Here is a 24,245-nt window from a genome sequence, read left to right as displayed (position 1 = left end):
ATACAGTGGTAACAATAGGGGTGCTAGCAATAAAGTGTGACTGGGCAAATGTTACAGGACACTTGCACGATGAGTAATCTATGCTCTAGGCTTTCAACATATTCTAGAGAAAGCAACTCCGAAACAACTTGTGCTCTTTCCCCGGTCTATCTTCCCTACACCTTGCCACGTCTGTAAATCAATTCAAACAACTTGTTTACTAATGAGGTAGCATCTGTATACATGCAAATTCTCTCGCGCGCTCTCTCTCATAGAAAAAGTACGAGTCATACATCCTTTGTGTTGTGTAGGTATAACACCTTGCTAAAACCTCTCTACCTCCCTCTTTTTAAGACCCTCATTAAAACCAAGCTTTTGGTCACTCCTCCTAATAACTCCTTCTTTGGCTGGGCTGATTATGACCCTGTGAGGTAACTTGGGGACATTTTTCTTCATTAAATATATCGGAAAAATGCAAGTTGTGGTTGTGCAATTCAAGGTGATTTTCATCATAGCATCAAGTGTTTGTAAACCAGCGTGACTCGCACTTTTTTGGATGACTGTTCCCCTTTAAGGAAAAACTTGGCTCGTAAGCTTATTCTGGGTAACGAATCTAATTTTGTTGTTGATATTGAGCTCTACGTCTTTACATAGAACTTACAGCACAGAAACAGGCCATTTGGCCCAACTAGTCTATGCTGGTATTTATGCTCCATATGAGCCTCCTCCCACTCTACCTCATCTAAACCTATCAGCATATCCCTCTATTCCCTTCTCCCTCATGCGCTTGTCTAGCTTCCCCTTAAATGCATCTATACTATTCGCCTCAACCACTCCATATGATTTTCCATTTAGAAAAATAGGGCAAAGATTAATTGAGGGCACCTTTGGCCTGGGAAAAATAAATTCGACTTTACTCTGGTTGTAAATGGGATACAACCTCATGGCGGTATTGTGATTTAATTGTATCTGCTATTAAAAATGTTACATTAATGGGTATAATTAAAATCAAAAATGCAGACCTCGAGGTCAATCTATATAGCTTCCATATACACCAGAATGCAGTAATACAATTGGTATCAACATCTCTCGGTTAGGTAGGGGGAAAATTGCGCACTCCTGATTGCTATGTAGGGACCTCGGCTGGAAAATACAAGATTGGCCTCTTCCATGATGTCCTCCCGTGGTCAGACAGCCTGTCGATGGGTTGACGTGTGGAGAATGGCCACTTGGGTAAGGTACAGGGCAGTGTGACAGCTGTGCAATTATACAACCCAGTGAGCTGGAGAGAAAATTGATTGAGGAAAACGCAGTGCACTGATACAAATTACATTAAATCGTTTAACAAAATTGTTCGCAGAAGGTGGGCAACACCAGTGCGGCTGCATTTATTGCTGATCCCTAGTTGTCCTAAGGTGGTGGTGATGGGCTGCTTTCTTAGCAATTACTGGGCTACCTCAGAAGGCATTTAAGATTCGCCCATGTGGCGTGGACTGAAGTCCTGTGTAGGTTGGACTGGGCAAGAGCAGCAGATTGTCTCCCTCGAAGGACATTAGTGAACCAATTGGGTTTTTACAACAATATGGCAGCTTTCACCGGTTACTCTTTCAGGCGGGATTTGAGCTCCCAGACTCTGTGTTGCCAGTCTGCTCCCATATCCACTACACTACCTGCTGCAGTAGGAATCTTTCCAGGTGCTAAAATCGGCGAGCTGCAAAATGGACCGTGCCCACCCCCTCCCCCCCCCCCGGCTAGAGGAATCAGGCAGCCAGCCTGCCCGCTCTGCTGACCGGTATGCCCGATATTTAAAATCTACCCTTTCATTACAAAAAGCATTTCACTGGTTGTGAAAGATTTTGAGACACCCCGCGGTCATGAAAGGTCTTCTACGCAAGTCTTTTACTATGTGGCAATATGAGCTTGGTGCTTCGATGCATTACATTATTGACCTAATGAGTGTTCTTGGCACAGCAGCGCATAAAATAAATTTACTTTCACTTGATTTGCATAATATGGTTGACCAAATTCCTCCTGAAGCAATATGTGGTGTCTTGTGCCAATTTTATGTTGCAAATTAGGGTGTCTAGTGAAAGGTGGCCAAGCAGAGAACTGTGACCTACGAGCAGTGGTCTTTCCAATTTTGCTTCCAGGTGGCCTGAGATGTGCTTTGGGCCTATTTTGGAGTGCAAGTAAGATGGTGGTCTGGATTTTGCATTACCTTCAATCTCAACAATTGGAGCTTGCAAAAAGTTGGGCCCTGACCCAGTTGGATAGGTGGAGCCCATTTTCTTTGTATTATTGCAGGGAGAAAATTGCAGAAGTGTGGGGAAACAGCAGGGGGGAGTGGGACTAATTGGAGAGCTCTTTCAAAAGAGCTGGCAGAGGCTCGATGGGCCGAATGGCCTCCTTTTTGTGCTGCAGGATTCAATGCTGGAAGCGGGAGCACAGAACTTGTGCTGGCTGTTGCTAAATAAGCAAAGGGGAAATCAAAGGTTGACACAATGTCATGAGCCTCTGAATTTTATTTTCATGTTTCTCCTCATATTTGTTGATCTGTGAAATTTATTCTGGCATATTTTAAAATTGCAAGAACACAGCTGCTACCGCAGTTCCTTTTTAATCTGATGTTTTGAAAGTCGCTGCAGGGAATTAATTTAAAGATTTAGTTAGGTGAGGGGGGAAGGGATGCTTTATATCCAGCGTCCTCCTGTCAGTCAAAGCAAAACTAGAATAACTTGAATAATTTAGATCTGTAATAGTGTGGTAATTTTGTGACTACATTCCTATTTTTATTTGTTGAGCAATATTTCTCCTGTAACTAAAATATATTTATAAGCTTTATAATTGGATTTTTATAAATCCTGTACGCCCACATAGATTTCTGTTCTGTTTCTGTTTTCTGCTATTTATGCTTCTCAGTTCATTGGAAACCCATTCAATTCATTAATTCTTATCTGTGCAGGATGTAGTTTAAAATTTTTTTAAAAAAGTGCATTGAATGCAGCATTTTTTCCGGTGATCACTCTTGCAGTTACCCTCAGTCTTGCTGTTCATGTTCCCCTGGGTCCCTGTCGCTTGCCTCATAAGGTACAAAATGACTTGGGATACCTTCCTTCCTTTCCTTCCTTCCTTTCCTTCTTTCCTTTCCTCCTTTATTTATCTCGGCCATGTTGTACTTTCCTCCTTTTATTTATCTCGGCCATGTTGTAATATCCTCTACCATCAGTCACGGATATTCACAAGCTGTCTGGAAAGATTGACCAGGTTGGGGCTTTTTTCTTTCGAAAAGAGAAGACTTGGAGGAGATCTAATAGAGGTCTTTAAAATTATGAGTGCGTTGGACAGGGTAGATGTGGAGAGAACGTTTCCACTTGTGGGAGAATCCAAAACACGGGGGTCATAAACACAAGATAGTTACTAATAAATCCAATAGGGAAATAAGGAGAAATGTCTTTACTCATAGAGAGTGGTTAGAATGTGGAACTCACTACTACAGGAAGTGGTTGAGACGAATAGCTTAGATGCTTTTAAAAAGGAAACTGGACGAGTACATGAGAGAAAAGGGAATAGAAAGATATGCTGAAAGGCTGAGATGAGATAAATGGAATGGGAGGAGACTTGTGTGGAGTATACAAACTAGCACAGACTTGTTGGGCTGACTGACCTGTTTCTGTGCTGTATATTGTGTAATTCTAAGCTGTGGTTATATTACTGAGGTGAGGATGGATGATATCCATTGATACTGTCGTTGACGTCATAATGATGGTATGCTCCATATTCTAACTGGCTCGTGTAGCCTCCATTTAGCACATGAAAAGTTCAAATAATGGGCCCAAGTTAAAGATGAGGAAGTTGGGAGTGAGAATGGAAGTTTGGAGGAATAAGGTGAGTGAGGTCATGGGGGCAAACAGTATAGAGGGGTAATTGGGTACCTTTTCTAGAGTGTGAAGGAAATGATGGATATGATGAGGAAACAGGTTGATAGGACTGATCTGTGAAGATGTGACATGCTTGTTGGGCTCAAATGACTTTTTTTTCCTGATCCTAAATTAAAAAAAAAAAAAATTGGCTTAAAATTACGAGTGAGAAAAATTTCTCAATTGGTAGCATGAATATTCACCCCTCCTGCTATGTGATTACTGACCTATTGCCAAATCTGGTAAAGGCAGGCCCAAAACTACAGAAATAAAAACAGGAAATGCTGGCAATACTCAGCAGGTCAGGCACCATCAGTGGGAGAGAAACCAGGTTAACGTTTCAGGTCGATGACCCTTCGTCAGAACTGGAAAAAGCTGGAGATGGAACAGGTTTTTAAGCAAGTGTAGGGGCAGGGAAAGGGGGGAGGGGAGGAAAGAACAAAAGGGAAGGTCTGTGATAGGATGGAAGGCAGGAGAGATTAAGAGACAAGGGATGATGGTGCAAGGTAAAAGGAGATGGTAATGGGACAAGTTAAGAAACAAAAGATGACTAGATGAAGTGTCAATGGCAGAATGATCGACAGCTGCCATGTGAGGGAAAAAAAAAATGGGGGCGGAGGTTATGGTCTGAAATTGTTGAACTCGATCAATAGCAAAATACTGCAGATGTTGGAAATCCGAAATAACAACAGAAAATGCTGGAAAAACTCAGCAGGTCAGGCAACATCCGTGGAGAGAAATTTGAGTTGACGTTTCGGGTCGAAACCCTTCTTCAAAACTGGAAGAAGTTTTGAAGAAGGGTTCGACCCGAAACGTCAACTTAAATTTCTCTCCACGGATGTTGCCTGACCTGCTGAGTTTTTCCAGCATTTTCTGTTGTTATTTTGTTGAACTCGATGTTGAGTCCAGAAGGCTGTGAAGTGCCTAACCGAAAGATGAGGTGCTGTTCCTCGAGCTTACGTTGAGCTTCATTGGAAAAGTGTAAAACTGCAGGTTGTGCAAAGAGTGCATCACATATTGAATAAACCAATAAATCAGTGAATGCAATAGAAGGGATGTTCCTCTGGGATGAGGGACAAACCAAGTCTATTGGAACGACATAAATTGCTTGGCTCAAGTAACTTGCTTAAATATTGTCAGAGTACAAAGCCATGCAGGTCACAGGCCAAGCAATTTGTGTGTGTGTCTCTCTCTCTCTCTCTCTCTCTCAATGAGCTTTGCTAAGGGGAAACAGACAGCAGAGGGGTTAGAGCAGAGTTCCAGAGAGGGTAGGGGTGTATTGAAGCAGTGAAGGAGCCAGCAGTACTGTTGATGTAAATTTAAGTGTTTGTTTAAAATACACCCTACAGCTTCTCCACTTCCATTCACTCTCTCTCTCCTTGAATTAGAAAGTTGTGGGTTCCAGGACTTAAGTTCATGATCTTGGCTGACACGTCTAAGTGCTATATTGCTTAGAGAGCCTGTCCTTTGGATGAGGTGAGGCAGCTGTCACTACGGGGTCCCCGAAGATCCATCCTTGGCCCCCTCTTCATCTAGAGAGAGGAGGGGGGGGGCTCAGCTTCCACCTGTACCTTGATGACACCAAGCTGTACCTCTCTACCAACTCTTGAGCGCTCCATTACGTCTGTGCTATCACACTTTGTCCGATATTCAGTCTTAGATGAGCAATAATTTATTCTAGCTAAATGTGGTGAAGACCAAAGATATGGGGGTGGGGGGGGAATTTGAGTCATGCCCCCTTTGGGGCACTAACTTCGCCGGGGCACTACTACCGGAATCTGAGTGCCGGCAAAAGAGCCCGGCGCTTCAAGTGCCGGGCTCATGGAGCGCAGCCGGCACTCCGCGGGTCGTGGTGGGGGGATGCTCAGGAGGCCAGGGACAGCAACGGAGGCAGGTGCTGGCAAGCGGCCAGCAACAAAAATGGTCACCCGGCACCTCCTTTAATTGGCGCCACCCTGGCTGCAGCTAGGCCCCCCCCTTACCCCGTTGGACTTAGCATCTGGCTGTAGGTCAGGGGCCGCTACCTAAGATCGTGAGTGGGGTGCTGCGCACGGCGATGACATCATCACCGGCGGCACAGTGCCGTGGGGTGCTAACAATTACCACCGCCGCTAACCTCCCGCTGAAGTTGGCGGCGCCACTCCTGGGCGTTAGTTGCTTTGCGCCCCATTGGCTAACTAGATGCAAAGCAACCGAATTTTTCCCCCAAGGTCTTCTGCCCCGCCCCAACCACCATACCCTTGCCACCAGTTCTGTCCCCCCTTGGCCATTGTCTCGGGCTGAACCAAATTGTTCACAATCATGGTATCCTCTTCAAACCTGAATTGAGTTTCCAATCCCACATCCTCCATCACAAAGACTGCTTACTTCTATCTCTAACATTGCTCGCCTCCTCCCCTACCTCGTCCCATCTGTTGCTGAAACTCTTATTCACTACCTCCCAGATTACATTTACTCTGACACTCTCATAGCTGTTTTAACATCCTCCACCCTGAAGCAGCCAGTCTGGACCTGCGACAGGTGGTGAGAGAACCAACACGAGGGAAAAAGCTACTTGACCTCGTCCTCGCCAATCTACCTGTCACAGATAAATCTGTCCATAACCATGTTGGAAGCCGTGGCCACCGCACAGTCATTGTGAAGACAAAGTCCCATCTTCACACTGAGGACGCCCTCCATCGTGTTGTGTGGCACTACCACCGTGCTAAATGAGATAGATTCAGAACAGATCTAGCAACTCAAAACTGGGCATCCATGAGGAGCTGTAGGCCATCAGCAGCAACAGAATTGTATTCCACCACAATCTGGAACCTTATGGCCTGGCATATCCCTCACTCTACCATTACCATCAAGCCAGGGAACCAACCCTGGTTCAATGAGGAGTGCAGAAGAGCATGCCAGGAGCAGCACCAGGCATACCAAAAAATGAGGTGCCAACCTGGGGAAGCTGCAACACCGGACTACATGCATGCTAAAAAGCAGAAGCAGCATGCTATAGACAGGGCTAAGCGATCCCACAATCAATGGATCAGATCAAAGCTCTGCAGTCCTGCCACATCCAGTCATGAATGGTGGTGGACCATTAAACAATTAATGGGGGGAGGAGGAGGCTCCATGAATATTCCCATCCACAACAATGGCAGAGCCCAGCACGTGAGTGCAAAAGACAAGGCTGAAGCGTCTGCAACCATCTTCAGCCAGAAGTGCCGAGTGGATGATCCATCTCGGCCTCTTCCTGAGGTCCCCACCATCACAGAAGCCAGTCTTCAGCCAATTCGATTCACTCAATGTGATATCAAGAAACGGCTGAGTGCACTGGTTGCAGCAAAGGCTATGGGCCCCAAAAACATCTCGGTTGTTGTGCTGAAGACTTGTGCTCCAAAACTAGCCACGCCTCTAGCCAAGCTGTTCCAGTACAGCTACAACACTGGCATCGTCTACCCGACAATGTGGAAAACTGCCCAGGCATGTGTTGTCCACAAAAAACAGGATAAATCCACTCCGGCCAATTACCACTCCATCAGTCTACTCTCGATCACTAGCAAAGTGATGGAAGATGTTGTCAACAGTGCTATCGAGCGGCACTTACTCACCAATAACATGTTCACCAATGCTCAGCTTTGGATCCGCCAGGACCACTCGGCTCCAGACCTCATTACAGCCTTGGCCCAAACATGGACAAAAGAGCTGAATTCCAGAGGTGAGGTGAGAGTGATTGCTCTTGACATCAAGGCAGCATTTGACCGAGTGTGGCATCAAGGAGCCCTAGTAAAATTGAAGTCAATGGGAATCGGGGGGTGGGGGGAACTCTCCACTAGTTGGAGTCATACCTAGCACAAAGGAAGATGGTTGTGGCTGTTGGAGGTCAATCGTCACAGCCCAGGACATCGCTGCAAGAGTTCCTTGGGGCAGTGTCCTAGGCCGAACCATTTTCAGCTGCTTAATCAATGACCTTCCCTCCACCATAAGGTCAGAAGTGGGGATGTTCACTGATGACTGCACAGTGTTCAGTGCCATTCACAATTCCTCAGATAATGAAGCAGTCTATGCCCGCATGCAGCAAGAACTGGACAGGACTCCGGCTTGGGCTGATAAGTGGCAAGTAACATTTGTGCTACACAAATGCCAGGCAATGACTATCTCCAACAAGCGAGAGTCTAATCACTGCCCCTTGACATTCGACAGCATTACCATCGCCGAATCTCCCACCATCAACATCATTGACCAGAAACTTAACTGGACCAGCCACATAAATACTGTGGCAACAAGAGCAGGCCAGAGGCTAGGTATTCTGTGGTGAGTGTCTCACCTCCTGACTCCCCAAAGCCTGTCTACCATCTACATGGCACAAGTCAGGAGTTGATGGAATACTCTCCACTTGCCTGGATGAGTGCAGCTCCAAAAACACTCGAAGCTCAACGCCATCCAGGACAAAGCAGCCTGTTTGATTGGCAGCCCATCCATCACTCTCAACATTCACTCCCTCCACCATTGGTGCACCGTGGCTGCAGTGTATACCATCTACATGATGCACTGCAGCAACTCGCCAAAGCTTCTTCGGCAGCACCTCCCAAACCCGTGACCTCTACCACCTAGAAGGACAAGGGCAGTAGGTGCATGGGATACCATCACCTGCAAGCTCCCCTCCAAGTTACACATCGTCCTGACTTGGAAGTATATCGGGGTTTCTTCATTGTCGCTGGGTCAAAATCCTGGAACTTCCTCCGTAACAGCACTGTGGGTGTACCTTCACCACAAGGACTGCAGTGGCTCACCACCACCTTCAAGGGCAATTAGGGATGGGCAATAATTGCTGGCATGGCCAGTGAGGCCCACATTCCATGAACAATTTTTTTTTAAACCCTCTATAAACTCGATGGGCCGAATGGCTTCCTTCTGTGCCTCTGAGTCTATAAACTTCAGCTCAACATAAACTCTGTTGCCTATATTCTATCCCACACCAAGTCCTTGCCCATTATTCATATCCACGTTGACCTACGTTTGTTCCTCTCTCCCCCCCACCACCCACCCCACTGTCTCAAAATTAAACACAAGGTGAGAATTTTAAATCACTCCCCTCTATCTCTATCTCTAATTTCCTACAACTTCTCTCTTCCCACCCAGGAACTCTCCACTCCTCTAAAGCTGGCCTCTGACATAGTACGCCCACCCCCTTCACCCCAGCATTGTCCGCCATACCTCCAGGCGCCTAAACCCACCAGGAGCCGACCCGCTGTATTAGCTGATCCTCAACCTAAGAAACTGGGCCATGATTCCCTGTTGGAGCACTGCAGCAGTGAGGAGAATTCTAGCAAACCTCTCAACAGGGCATCTTACCCGTACTGCACGGCAGCAGAGTTAATATACTGGACTCCTGCTGGTGGGGGCCTTGAACCCACAATTTTCTGACCCAGAGATTAATGGTACCAACATAAATGGTACCAACTGGGGTACGGTAGCAGAGTGGTTATGTTACTGGCTTGGTAATCCAGAGGCCTGGGTTAATGATCTGGAGACATGAGTTCAAATCCCATTTGAATTTAAATTCAAAAAATGAAATCAATCTGGAATAAAAAGCTAGCATCAGTAATGGTGACCATGAAACTACCGGATTGTTTTGAAAACCCATCTGGTTCACTAATGTCCTTTCAGGGAAGGCAATCTACCGTCCTTACCCGGTCTGGCCGATATGTGACTCCAGACCCACAGCAATGTGGTTGACTCTTATCTGCCCTCTGAAATAGTCTAGCAAGCCACTCAGTTATATTCAAAATGGCGGCTCACCACCACCTTCTCGAGTGCAATAAATGCCGGCTTTGCCATCATTGAATGAATAAAAAAAATAAACAAATAAATGTTTGGCAAACTTGTTTTATTTAAAAAAAATTGTTTAAGCAGCTCCGTGACATAATTTGCATTAAAGGATTGCTTTTTTTTCTTTGTTCTTAATCTGTTTGTAAGGCCAAGTTCATTGTCCATTGTTAGTTGCCCTGGGAAAGTGATGGTGGGCCAACTGCTTGAAGCATTTCAAATGAACAGCTTGCTGGGTCACTTCAGAAGGCATTAAAAGTCAAGAATGTAATGTGGACTGGAGTCACTTGTGGGCCCGACTGGGTAGGGGTGGCAGGTTCCCTTTCCTGCAGGACTTTAATAAACAAGTTGGGTTTTCATGGCAATCCAGCAACTTTTATGATCATTTCTTTTATTTTCATTTTTTTTATCCACACTGTCTTTTTTTCTTCTCCCCCCACATGCCAGCTGTCTTTCGTTCTGCCAGCGCAATTTACACTTCATCTGGAGCCATTCTTTTGTTTCTTAACCTGAACCATCTCCTTTTGCCTTGAATATCTCTCATGTCTCTTAACCTCTTCCTCCTTCTATCCTATCACAGACCTCCCCTTTTGTTCTTTCATCCCAGCCCCCACACTTGCTTAAAGATCTGTTCCATTTCCTGCTTTTATCCCGTTCTGACGAAAGGTCATCGACCTGAAACATTAACTGTTTCCCTCTTCACAGATGCTGCCTGACCTGCTGAGTTTCTCCAGCATTTTCTGTTTTTATTTTTATTTCTTTTGATTGATTGTGACAATTTGGTGCCAATTGCATTCTTAAGTTTGAAAATAGCTGCTGGCTTTCTCCAAAAAAAGAGAGTTTACTGAACAACTTTTCATCAAAGCTGGGCTCTTTTTTGTGAAGTAAAATATCTACATGGCTTTGAGGATGAATTTTCAAAACATTTGCAGTAGCACAAAAGGTCTGTGGTAGCAGGACCGGTTTCCCAGCACTCTTGACACCTCGATTCCACTATCCATTTAGTCTCCACACTTTCTCGCATCAAAGGTGTTTCATGCACAGTGGGAAGGTGTAGAATTGCTGCCTGTCTAGCCTTGGACAGGACAGTCCAGTTTTTTTGAGTTGACTGTTTATACGGCTGGAGTTAAACTGCAGTCTTTTGGTGCGGCAGCATTTTGGAAGGGGTCCCCTCGCCTGGCATCAGGCTCCATGTGTATGCTTATGATGCCCATCTCCAGCTCTCCACCACCTCTCCCGACTCCTCCACAGCCCCTTTTGTGTTGTCTGCCTGCTTGCCCGTCATCCAGTCTTGGACAATCTGCACATTCCTCCAGTTAAACATTGGAAGGCCGAAGACATTGGCCCTGAACTTGCGGTCGGCATGACGGCGAACTGTCAGCGTTTGCTGTCATATCGCCTTTGAAACTGACCAAGTTCAGGACTTGCGAATGCACTAAATCCCGAACTTGCAATCTGTCAAGTTACAAATACATAGAGACTTCGCTGCGTTTTTCACCTCCTGATAGAAATCAACGTGCCGGTGAAAAGTTGGGCTAATTGCCCACCTACTCCGAAGTAATTACGCTTTCAATTTTTAAGTCCTGTGCAAGCAGGCACAGGAAGCCTGTTGCACAGCCTAAGGGGACTGGAAAAAATGTTTTTATTGGGAAATGTCGTTCTAACGCACACCAGAATTAATAGGTACCATCGATTGTATATTGTACATAGCCCTGTTTGGCTGTGTACCCTGCAAGGAAAAGGTTTACAATCAGCAAATGCAAGTTTAAAACAATCATGGTAGATTGCCATTTTTGTTTTAATTTAAGTCCTGAGAACGGAAGCATTTTTATATTTATATGTCCCAGAATTTTTTGCATCTGTGTTCACTATGGAGAAAGACGATGCAGACATAGAAATCGGGCAAGGGGACTGTGACATACTTGAACATATTAGCATCGAGAGGGAGGAGGTGCTAGCGGTTTTAGCGGGCCAAAAAGTGGATAAATCCCCAGGCCCGGACGAGATGTATCCCAGGCTGCTGTGGGAGGCAAGGGAGGAGATTGCAGGGGCTCTGACACTAATTTTCAGAACCTCTCTGGCCACAGGGGATGTACCAGAGGACTGGAGAACAGCTAACGTAGTACCATTATTCAAGAAGGGTAGCAGGGATAAACCAGGGAATTACAGGCCAGTGAGTCTAACATCTGTGGTGGGGAAATTATTGGAAAAAATTCTGAGGGACAAAATTAATCTCCACTTGGAGAGGCAAGGATTAATCGGGGATAGTCAGCATGGCTTTGTCAAGGGTAAATCATGTCTAACAAATCTGATCGAATTTTTCGAGGGGGTGACTAGTGGGGTGGATGAGGGAAATGCTGTGGATGTGGTTTACATGGACTTCAGTAAAGCTTTTGACAAAGTCCCGCATAGGAGACTGGTCAAGAAGGTAAGAGCCCATGGGATCCAGGGTGCCTTGGCGCGTTGGATCCTAAACTGGCTGAGTGGCAGGAGGCAGAGGGTGATGGTCGAAGGTTGCTTTTGTGACTGGAAGCCTGTGTCCAGTGGGGTACCTCCGGGATCGGTGCTGGGTCCCTTATTGTTTGTGATCTACATAAACGATTTGGATGAGAATGTAAAAGGTATGATCAGTAAGTTCGCAGATGACACGAAAATTGGTGGGGTGGTAAATTGCGAGGAGGAAAGCCTCCGGCTACAGGACGATATAAACGGGTTGGTCAGATGGGCGGAAAAGTGGCAAATGGAATTTAACCCTGAAAAGTGCGAGGTGATGCATTTTGGACGGACAAATAAGGCAAGGGAATACACAATGAGTGGTAGGACCCTAGGAAGTACAGAGGGTCAGAGGGACCTTGGTGTACATGTACATAGATCCCTGAAGGCAGCGGAGCAGGTAGATAAGGTGGTTAAAAAGGCATATGGGATACTTGCCTTCATTAGCCGAGGCATAGAATATAAGAGCAGGGAGGTTATGATGGAGCTGTACAAAACGCTGGTGAGGCCACAGCTGGAGTACTGTGTGCAGTTCTGGTCGCCTCACTATAGGAAGGATGTGATTGCTTTGGAGAGGGTGCAGAGAAGATTCACCAGGATGTTACCTGGGATGGAGCGCCTCAGCTATGAAGAGAGGCTGGACAGGCTGGAGTTGTTTTCCTTGGAGCAGAGAAGGCTGAGGGGGGACCTGATTGAGGTGTACAAAATGATGAGGGGCATAGATAGGGTAGATAAAGAGGAACTTTTCCCCCTTAGTAGGGGGGGTCAATAACAAGGGGGCATAGATTCAGGGTAAGGGGCAGGAGATTTAGAGGGGATTTGAGGAGGAACTTTTTCACCCAGAGGGTGGTTGGAATGTGGAACTCAATGCCTGAAAGGGTGGTGGAGGCAGGAACCCTCACAACATTCAAGAAGCATTTGGATGAGCACTTGAAATGCCATTGCATACAAGGCTATGGACCAAATGCTGGAAAATGGGATTAGACTGGACAGGGATGGATGGGCGGCGCAGACACGATGGGCCGAAGGGCCTCTTTCTGTGCTGTAAAACTCTATGACTCTAATTAGCTGAAGCTAAGCACAGACGAAATAACAACAGAAAATGCTGGAAAAACTCAGCAGGTCAGGCAACATCCGTGGAGAGAAATTTGAGTTGACATTTCGGGTCGAACCCTTCTTCAAAACTGGAAGAAGTTTTGAAGAAGGGTTCGACCCGAAACGTCAACTCAAATTTCTCTCCACGGATGTTGCCTGACCTGCTGAGTTTTTCCAGCATTTTCTGTTGTTATTTTGGATTTCCAACATCTGCAGTATTTTGCTATCGTACTAAGCACAGACGAACTTGTCTTCAAGCTCTTGAAAAACATTTTTTTTTCTTTTTGATTCAATGTGAAAATTATTTTTAAATGGTTAATGCCCATTATGAATGTTCGGTTGGAGGCAGAAAAATGTCAGGTAGTTTGAAACTGGATAATTTAGATTACATTTGAGATTACGACAGAATTTCTTTTCAGAGTCACTTTGAATTAAATAGAAACTGAAATCTGTATAAAGACAAGGAAAGGTCCCCAGCATTCCCGTTGTGTTTACCCAGAACTTCACTTCGGGAGTATTGGATCGGCAATAATATGGCACTTAGATGCAAGTTTCAATGAAGGAGGAAGCTGTAAGAAAGAAGATTTACTGCGAATTAAAGCTGGTGAGACCTGAATGAATAGCTTATCGGCTAAGAATCGGGAAGTAAAAGAACCCGCACCCCAGGTGATCCCAGGTTCCAGACACACAACGCTGGGCTCCATGGGGGAGTGCGCTGCGCGGAACTCTGCAGCGTTTTAAAGGAAGTTCTCGCAAGGGAGATCGCATGAGGCCCCGGTGTGGATTTTCTTGTGATGGTGGCGTACTCCTGAGCTTCGCCGTCAACCGCAAGTTCAGGGTCCTGCCACAAACCCTTCCCACTGATTCCACCCCCTCCCTGGTCGCCGCCTCCGGTCGAAGCTGCGGGGGGCGGTGGGGGTGACTCCCATCCTTCATAAATTTCAGCTCACCCAAAACTCTGCTGCCCATATTCCAATCCACACCAAGTTCCACTCGCCCATCACCTCCGCTCTTTGAACAACCCCTCCTAATACCTCCTCCTTTTGGTTTGGTGTCCATTTTTGTCTGACCCGTATTCTGCGAAGCACCTTGGCATGATTTTCTACATTAAAAGGCGTTGTATAAATGCCAGTTGTTGCAATTTTATTACCTTTGGTAGTCTCCTGAGTTATACAATCGCTTTTGCATTCATCCATACCCAGAATCACTGCATTGATGCAAAAATGGCATTGCAAGAAAGAAAGACTTGCATTTATATAGCGCCTTTCACAACCACCAGACATCCCAAAGCGTTTTACAGCCAATGAAGCACTTTTTGAAGTGTAGTCACTGTTGTAATGTAGGAATCGCGGCAGCCAATTTGCGCACTATAAAATGTTAAAAGAATACAATTCTGTTATATAACTTATCGGCCCATTTTCCCCACTTCCAAATCTCATGTGAAGTTATTGGTTATTTTTAATAGCTAATCATATAACATTAAATGAATGGTAGCAACTTGCATTTATCTAGCACCTTTTAACATAATCTTTCCAAAGTGCTTCACAGTGGAGAGTTAATGGACACTGATCAGTAGTTGGGGAAAGAGTTAGTTAGAGGAGGTGACTGAAGGCATTGAAATTGAGAAGAGTATTATCAAGGCAGGAGGGATTTAGTGAGTTCGGGAGTGCAGGGCCAGAATAGCTGAAGGCTCATTTCTACAACAACTACTTGCATTTATATAGCGCCTTTAACGTAAAATGTCCCACAGCGTTGTCAAACAAAATTTGGCATTGATCCACATGAGATATTGGGACACATGACCAAAAGCTTGGTCAAAGAGGTAGGTTTTAAGGAGTGTCTTAAAGGAGAAGAGAGGTTTAGGGAGGGAGTTTCTGAGCTTGGGGTCGAGGCAGCTGAAGGCACGGCTGCCAATGGTGGCGTGATTGAAATCGAGGCTGTGCAGGAGGCCAGAATTGGAGGAGCGCAGAGATCTCGGCGGGTTGTAGGGCTGGAGGAGGTTAGATATAGGGGAGGGGCGAGGCCACATAGGGATTTGAAAACCAGGATAAGAATTTTAAAACTGGTGTTGTCGGACTGGGAGCCACTGTAGATCATGAGCACGGCTGATGGGTGAACGGGACTTGGTGCAAGTTCGGACACGGTCAGCGGAGGATAAGCTCAAGTTTACATAGGGTAGAATGTGGGAGGCCGGTCAGGAGTGCATTGGAATAGTCAATTCTAGAGGTAACAAAAGCATGGAGGAGGGTTTGTGCAGCAAATGAGCCGAGGCAAGGGCGGAGTCAGGCAATGTTATGGAGGTGGAAATAGGCGGTCTTATTGAGGGCCCGGACATGTGGTCAGAAGCTCATTTCTGGGTCGCATATGACACCAAGGTTGCGAAAGGCTTGAACAAGGGTATCCACACGTTCACATCGAATTCCTTCTATGTTACATTTTAATGCAACCGCCAACCAAAGCGATATTAACGCCTCCCCAAGCGCCAACTGCAAATGGTTACAAGCGAAGTGAAGTAGCATCACACAAGCTTGTGAACTTTGCAAAGCTTTGAGCAGCTCCGAGTACCATGAAATTAGACTCTGCAGGGAATATTCCGTTGTTGCTTCCTATGCTGAGTTTGATCAAATGCGCTGATTCATTAGCAACTCTGTGAAGCTGAATTTGTGTGACAATGGCTCAGAAATTCGGGTCCCAACGTGTGAGTACGCACGGGGTACTCGCCCGTAGGCCCAACGGAAGTGCCAGTTTCATGCATGCACTGTGCATGCGGGGGAAACTGGAACTTCCGTTCCCCTGAAAGAAGGGGTTGACAGGTGGAACGCGTGCGCTGGAGAGGCAGAGCGTGCGCATCGAACTTATGTTTTTTTGCAGGTTTCTCCGGGAGGGTAAGACTCCAACAGTTACACTTTTAAAAAGCAGGCGCAAGGCCTGCTTTTAACAAGGTAAATGGTGAATTAATTAAAATTAAAACATTTTTTCCACGGGTTTATTATTTTTAAATACTTTAATGAAAGGTAAGTTTATTTTTAGCCCTGTTAGAAAATGTAATTTTTTTCAAAAATTTTAAATTATTGTTTAAAATAGTTATTTCATGTAATTTATAGTTATTTTAAAAATGTGTTTTTAAAATTTATTTGAAGTTTTAGTGATGTTTTGGGGTTTATAGTATTTATAGGTTTGACAGCTCTTCCTGTCAAACTTATGAATGAAGCATTCCCTGCTACCATTGGCTCTCCATGGCCCACATGATCCCAGGGGACGCATCGAACTAACTGCGCCCCTGGGATACGCAAGCACTGCGCACTGGCAGTTGGAGGAGGCTCAAGATCGGAATCCCACGCGGGCCCACAGCTCAATGGCCGGCGCGCTAGGTAAGTGCAGGTCGGGGGCTTGCACCCACGGGAAGCCCCCGACCCGAATTTCTGGGCTAACGAGTTTAAGCTTGCTCTACTTGTAGTTTGTAATGATCCCTGGCCCAAGACCGCACAAAGTGGACGGGGGGCATCCGGGCAGGCGCCGAGCACCTCGAGTCTCTTCGCCGGGAGCAAGCGGAAGCCACGCGCAAGGAGCACACATCAACCCAAGCACCCCACCCACACCCGCCCCTTCAACCACCGTCTGCCCCACCTGTGACTGTAGGTCCCGCATTGGACTCATCAGTCACCTGAGAACTCATTTTTAATGTGGAAGCAAGTCATCCTCGGTTCCGAGGGACTGCCTAAGAAAGAAGAGGTAATGGATACAGACCAATGACTAACCGCTGATTAAATATAAACTGAAGGGCCCTCGTCCACCTCAGATATTGAGTTCCACACTGCTTTCAGGTGAGATTTTCATTACAAAACCTCAGTACTTCAAGATTCTTTATTTGCCATATGTAACTCGTACAATGGAATGCTTACTCCCCAATCACTCCCACAATAAAGCTGTGGGAGCACACCGAGACACGTCAGCTATTTTTACAGCGCCGTGTTCAGAAAGTCAATTCTTTGGCATCCAGTGGCAGTGGGAGCACGATGCCCCTCAGCCGCTCCGTCCTCCTCGTCACCGCGGCCTCCTCCTCACTGTTGCCGGCTCGGCTCCACGTGCGGTGGCCTGCTTCTCCCGCTCACCCTCTGGCCACCATTCCCAGCTCCCCTCCTCCCAGTCGGACTGCGAGTCGTCGAGTCTGCTGCTGCGTCCCGATGCGCTGCGCTCCTCCGACCGACTCGCCCAACACATCCTCCGGTTGCTGCGGCCTCCACCTCACCGTCGCCGGCTCCACGGTCCGACGGCCCAGGCCTGCTTCTCCCGCTTCCGGTCCAGCCTCTGGCCGCCATGCTCAGCTCCCCTCCTCCCAGTCGGAATCCCTTCCCGCTGAGGAGCGGCCGGCCGACGTGCCCTAACAGGTCAACGTGGCTGCTGCTGCTTGCCGCGCTGTGCTGCCTCCGCCCGACTTGCTGAACATCTCGCTCCAGTTGTGGGAGCGAGCGGCGCGAGCGGGCCGCCCAAAGCAGGGAGAGCGCGCTAGCACCGGACCGTCTCGGGCGCCATCTTGAACTCTTACTTCTGAAGTTCAAGAAGTGTACATGCATTGTCTGTTCGCTAGTGTATACACAAGAGGAAATTGCAATTGATTGTCGGACAACTTACAAGTGAGTAATGGCAGCAGTTTGCTTGTTCGGTCTAATATATAGTCTACGTTTATCATGGTTCGAAACTGGATGGGTGGCCACCTGACTTCTCTCTCTAGTTATCAACTAAGACTTTGCCTGACAACAAAAGCAAAATACTGCAGATGCTGGAAATCTGAAATACAAACAGAAAATGCTGGAAATACTCGGCAGGTCAGGCAGCATCTGTAGAGAGAGAAACAGAGCTAACGTTTCAGGTCGATGACCCTTCGTCCGAACTGGAAAAAGTCAGAAGTCGGAACTTTTTCCAGTTCTGACGAAGGGTCAGCGACCTGAAACGTTAACTCTGTTTCTCTCTCCACAGATGCTGCCTGACCTGCTGAGTATTTCTAGCATTCTCTGTTTTTATTTAAGTTTTTTTTGTGTGAACTGTCCGGAACTTACTACAATGTAATCCGGACATCAAAAAGTCTGCTTATTGGTCCCTTTTTCTGCACTTATTTCTGATGTGGAGATGTTCCATTTAGTTGTCGGCTTGCTCTCTTGTTTCTGAGTCAGAAGGTTGCAGTTCGAGCCCCACTCCGGGGACTTGAGCATAAAATCTAGGCTGACACTCCCAGTGCAGTGCTGAGGGAGTGCTGCACTGTCGGAGGTGCCGTCTTTCAGATGAGACATAAAACTGAGGCCCCGTCTGCCCTCTCAGGTGGACGCAAAAGATCCCATGGCACTATTTCGAAGAGAGCAGGGAAGTTCTCCCCGGTGTCCTGGCCAATATTTATTTCTCACATAATATCGCTAAAAACATATGATCTGATCATTATCACATTTCTGTTTGTGGGAGCTTGCTGTGCACAAATTGGCTGCCATGTTTCCTACATTACAACAGTGACTACACTTCGAAAGTACTTCATTGGCTATAAAGCACTTTGGGATGTCCTGGAAATGAAACTCTGGAGAGGTGTATAATTGGCGCCTGATCCGATATCGCCCAAAGTTAAAATGAGTCATTTACATGTATCTACGTCAACACTCTCTGCTTAACTGCTAGAAAATGTGTCATTATTAAATCGTGCTTTAGAGTGCAGGGCTTTTAGAAAGGACAAGAGGGGGAGTAACTCACTTGAAAGGTGCTAAAAATATTTTCTTAGCTTCCCACCATCAACAGCACAGTGAGTAAATGTATCGTGTGGCTTGGCATACAGATGAGTGAGATCCAGTTTGGTAACCTGCTCTATGCTGAGCTTTCCCAATCTTGGGGGAGGGATGGTTGGACTTTTGCAATTAGCTTTGGGATAAGGGAGGGGAAAGAAAAAATGGACACCTGGACCACTTTGCCACAACTGTCTGAGGACTCTGACCCTGGGATAGGTCACTGTCTTGAAGGTTATAGAGAGAAGATTAGAGAAAACAAGGTAGATAGAGGGAGTCGATGTCTTATCTGAGATTGAGCAGGAAAGAGCCTTGAGCTGTGTACACATACACTCAGTTACAAATGAGGCCCAGCGGTTAATCTTTCTTTAGTCCATATCAATTATGTTTATTTTAAGGGCTCTGAGGCTGTAGTTGATTGACTGGGGTTTAAATATTAGTGATTACAATGAGAATAGTATTCTGAGTCACACGATCGTTTTTTTGCAAACGGACCGCCCTCACAGAACTGATTTCAGCAAAAGTTGAGCTCTTGGCAAAACTAGATACTTTATTGGGGTGGACTCCATTCTATGTCGGAAATTGTAGCAATGAAGAAGTTAGAATTTCACTAACCCCAAAGGGGCCTGGACAAGAGCAGTTTGGCTCATCATTGTAAGGTCGAATGGATTCCAGTATCCCCTGTTAGTTTGATCTGCGCAGGATTTAAAAGGAATGCTCTGAGCTTAATCAAATAAGACTTGCCAGGAAAGCTGGCCACCATTTTGCGCATACTAGCCCTGAAGAAAATAGAAACAAAAAGAAGTTCATTTGACCCAACAAACTGGTTCCCTTTTCTGAGTGTGTGCATGTAGCTACCCTCTTACCATGTCACTTAATCCATTCTCTCTCCAGAGGATGATTTAATGGTGGTACTCCTCGTAGAAAAGAAAGTTAATGAAGAAATAAAGAAATTTGGTAACCACATTAATGCTGGCCATATACAACTGATATGCTCCTATCTTGTAAACTACCTATTCTAATAGTCTTCCACACTCCAAACAGAAGCTACACTGTGATCTATAAGAGGTTCGGTGATGGCCATTTAAGATGGTATCGTTCATTCCAGTTTCATTTTAATGCAGTGCTCCTCACTTCTGAGAGCGGTTCTTTTGTCGTGAATCATGAAAAACATTCCCTTCTACCCTCCCCTCTGCAGCATTTTGTCAGGGACTTAACTGAGCAGTTTTTTTCACTCCAGTTGTATCAAACTTGAGCAAAAGTGCTTAAAATAAAATGTGCCCAGGCTTTGCATCCTTGCACAAATGCTCAAGGTGTGTGCCTGTGCAATGTTTTGATGCCTTTCATTGTTTTCACAAATGCATTTTCTTGGCTTTATTTCCAGTTCAATTTAGCATGCAATGAAGTAGGAATGACTGGTCCAAGTAAATGCTAACACGACTTCTGTGAGCTTGCTGGCAGGATAGTGGGAAGCTAATAGGGTGGCAATACCAACATTTTTCTATCCATTTATCTAGTTCAAGAAACTGGCACTTCCTGAATGAGCTACTTTCTGAATGAGATAACCATTCGGTCCCTGAAACACATTCTCCCCAAGAGGGTTATTGTTGTGTCTCGAGCCTGAGTTGAGAAAAAGAACGAACTTGCATTTATATAGAGCTCTTCATGACCTTGGGATACCCCAAAGTGCTTTACCGCCAATCAAGTACTTTTGAGTAGTGTAGTCACTGTTGTAATGTTGGGAAACGCAGCAGCCAATTTGTACACGTCAAGGTCCCACAAACAGCAATGACCAGATGATCTGTTTTGGTGATGTTGGTTGAGGGATAAATGTTAACCTGAACACCGGGGAGAACTCCCTGGCTCTTCAAATAGTGCCATTGCCTCTTCTACATCCATCTGAGGGGCCAGATGGGACCTCGGTTTAATGTCTCATCTGAAAGACGGCACTGTAGCGGTTCGTGTAGATCGCCACTAAATAAGAGAGTTTGACTTCGACGAACTATAAATAAGTTGTTTATTTACAGGAACAGGCTAATTACAGCAGGTAAGATAGCAGGTAAGATGGCTGACTGTAGGAGCACCGTGGTGTAGGTCTTGTCCCAGCGGGGACTCCACGAGGACTGAGTTCGCAGTCCTGTGGGGAGCGTGATGACGTCATTGCGTTTGTGTTGTGACGTCATCACGTTCACGTTTCCCGCGCTTAGGGCGTCACGTGATGCACGTCGTTGCGTCGCTGGCCGTTGAGGCCGAAGACGGGAGGCCGGGCTATGCCGATGCTTACCGCGGGAGCGGAAGATCGCGTCGCTCCCGTCGGCTTGCCGTTGAGGCCGAAGACGCTAGGCCGGGCTGTGCCAGCGCACGCACATCACGTTGTACGTGACGTGACGTCAGCGCGCTAGGGCGCGTCTTAAAGGGGCAATGGCCCCAACAGGTAAGTTAAACATACAGTAAGGTAAGTTCAAGGGAATTATGTGTCTCAATGTAAGGGACAACCAGTGGTACCGCCACAGCACCTCTGACAAGTGCAGCACTCTCAGTACTGCACTGAAATGTCGGCCTAGAAAATGCTCAAGTCCTGGAGTGAGGCTTGAACCCACTATCTTCTGACTTAGAGGTGAGATTGCTACTGCTGAGATGAGCCTTGGCTACAGCTTCAAATATTGGGTTGGGTTTGCTAACCATCTTTCCTTTAATTGGCTTGGGGATTCCTCCTGATTTGTTATTGCCCTAGTCCATTATGACAATACGCCACTCCTTGCTCGATGTTGGCTCCATAAGGCAGTATTTGTGCTGGGACATGATTTTTATTAACCCAGCTTGCTTGTAATCCAGTGGAAAATTGAGTGATTAAACTTTATTTTGTATAAAAACAGTGTAAACTATAAAGTTTTTTGGACTTTTTTTTGAGGAATCTAATAAATAATTATATCCAAGGGGTTTTTGTTTGTTGTTTACATTTATCAAAGCAGACACATGTTTGTTTAGGATTTTTCCACCAGTCTCTTGTAATAAGACATGATATAAATGCAAGTCTTTTATAGGCCCAGAATTTGCAGGAGCGGGGCATCTCACTGCATTCCCTGTTGGTCAACTTGTTCCTGCAACCTTCAGAAAAGTTTTTGCACCCAAAGTTGCTGGAAGTGTGAGCTGACAGCAGTGCAACAAAGACAACAAGACACCTGGGACTTGGTGAAAGAAGGGACCAAGGCCTAGAAATTCGGTGGGCTGCGCCACCAGTTAGCGCCTAAAGAGGGCATTCAGTGGCTCTAGCGCCACTGGCCGTGCCTCCCGCGATATTTAGCGGGGCGCTAATGGCGGCGTTAGCCTGTTGCGCTGTGCCACCACCGATGACGTTATTGGTGTGCGCAGCGCCCCGCTGCCGCCCCGATCACGATATTTGGTCGCGCCTGCCTCCAACGCCGATCGCAAATCACGCCCGGTTCATGGGGCCTACTTGTGGCGGTAGTGGCGCAAATTAAGGTGGAGGTGCGGGGCGGCCATTTTTCGGTGGCCGCCTGCCAGCATCTCCATCCCCAGCCTCCTGATCCTCCCCCCCCCCCCCCCCCCCCCCCCCCCCCCCCCGGGCAGTGCCGGCTGTGTCCCGAGAGCCCGGCACTTCTCCTTGGTGCCGGGCTCTTTTGCCGGCACTCGCGATCTCTGATCGCGCTGGTGCAGGCCCCTCCCCCTTAAGGGGAGGAGGGCCTGCAGTACAGCAGTGCGCCGTGCTGCAGTGTGTGGCGCTGCGGCACATTGCGCTGCGATATTCAGTTTCAGCGCCCCAAGAGGGACGCGGGGTGCCTCGAGCAGCGCCCCGCGTCCCTCTTGGGGCGCTCCAACTGAATTTACGGCAGGCGCAACTGCTCCGTTCGCAGCGGTAATTCCGGCGCCCAGGCGAGCTTGGCGCCCCATTTGGGGCTCCGCCGAATTTCTAGGCCCAACAGTCTATCACTAACATTGAGATTAAAGGATTGCGAAATAAACGGCAGAAGGATGGAGGAGGAGGGTGAATTAGAGTGGGTGAATTCAATATCAAATCAGGTACAGAAAGAGCAGTAGAGAGGGAAGAAAGATTGGATTAAGAGAGAGAGGAAGAGACGGAATGGAAAAGTAAGAAAAAAAATCTTATTTAAAATTTGGCATTAAAAAAAAAAAAAAAAAAAAAAATCTCATAAAGCAATTCACAACCTGAAGGAATGAGACTCCACATGTTCAATTGTTTACTTTCCAGGCCAAAGAGGTTGATTGGCAGTCAATGACAATTATCACATTGTTAAAAGGGTACTTGTGCTGTTAATTACTAGACTTGACTTTCTGTGGCAAATTTAATGGGAAAATGCAGCAACTTCATGAAACTCACGGGGCGGTTGAATGGCACAAATCGGCCAGCAAATTGTGGCAATTCGCAATTCACAGGATATCGCTTCCTCGTCGCAACTTGCTGGCCAATTTGTGCATTAATAACAACGTGTGTCGGTCACACTTTTTTTTCAATGAAATCAGGACCAATTTTTTTTTTGGCGGTAGACTGGTTGTAGACACTTTCTGCTGAATCCTCTCTTCAGGGGGCCGCATGGATGAGAAAAGTGGTAAACGGGCAGAGCTTTCAATTCAAAATGTCTTTGGGAGAGAAATTCATGCTGCTGCTGAAAAGGAAATTATACATTGAGCACAAAATCTATGCTGTGCCATATTATAGTGTATATAGCACCTCTCAAGACTTCAGGATCTTCTCAAAGCGCTTTACAACCAATGAAGCACTTTTTTTGAAGTGTAGTTAGCGGGAGTTAGTTTGCACACAGCAAGGTCCCGCACACAGCAATGTGATAACTAGATAACCTGTTTTGGTGATGCTGATTTGAGGGATAAATACTGGCCAGGGCACTGTAGCGAATTCCCCTGCTGTTCTTCGAATAGTGCCATTAGATCCTCTACATCCACCTGAGGGGGCAGATGGGTCCTCGGACAGTACTGCGCTCCCTCACTACTGCACGGATTGTCAGCCTAGATTTTTGTCCTCAAGTCTCTGGCGTTGAACCTACGACCTTCTGGAGTTGAACCTACTACAACCTTCTGACTGAGACGAGAGTGCTACTCACTGAGCCCACAGCATTGCTCCATAAAGCAGAAAATGACTAATGTGCTCTCTGACCTACATTGGCTCCTGGTTTAGCAACGCCTCTTTTAT

At 46.5% G+C, this 24,245-nt stretch overlaps 1 protein-coding gene across 3 annotated transcripts in view; it reads left to right on the top strand.

Annotated features, from left to right (window-relative positions):
• The window catches only part of LOC147116715 (uncharacterized), a 192,771-nt gene that overhangs the window by 58,898 nt on the left and 109,628 nt on the right, over positions 1-24,245 (top strand). The gene's annotated exons all lie outside the window — the stretch shown is intronic.

This window comes from Somniosus microcephalus, chromosome 6 (assembly GCF_052327205.1).
Source record: "Somniosus microcephalus isolate GS21.2 chromosome 6, FLI_Smic_1.0, whole genome shotgun sequence".
Taxonomy (NCBI): Eukaryota; Metazoa; Chordata; class Chondrichthyes; order Squaliformes; family Somniosidae; genus Somniosus; species Somniosus microcephalus.
The sequence above is the reverse complement of the archived record's forward strand: the minus strand, read 5'-3'. Positions and strand labels throughout refer to the sequence as shown.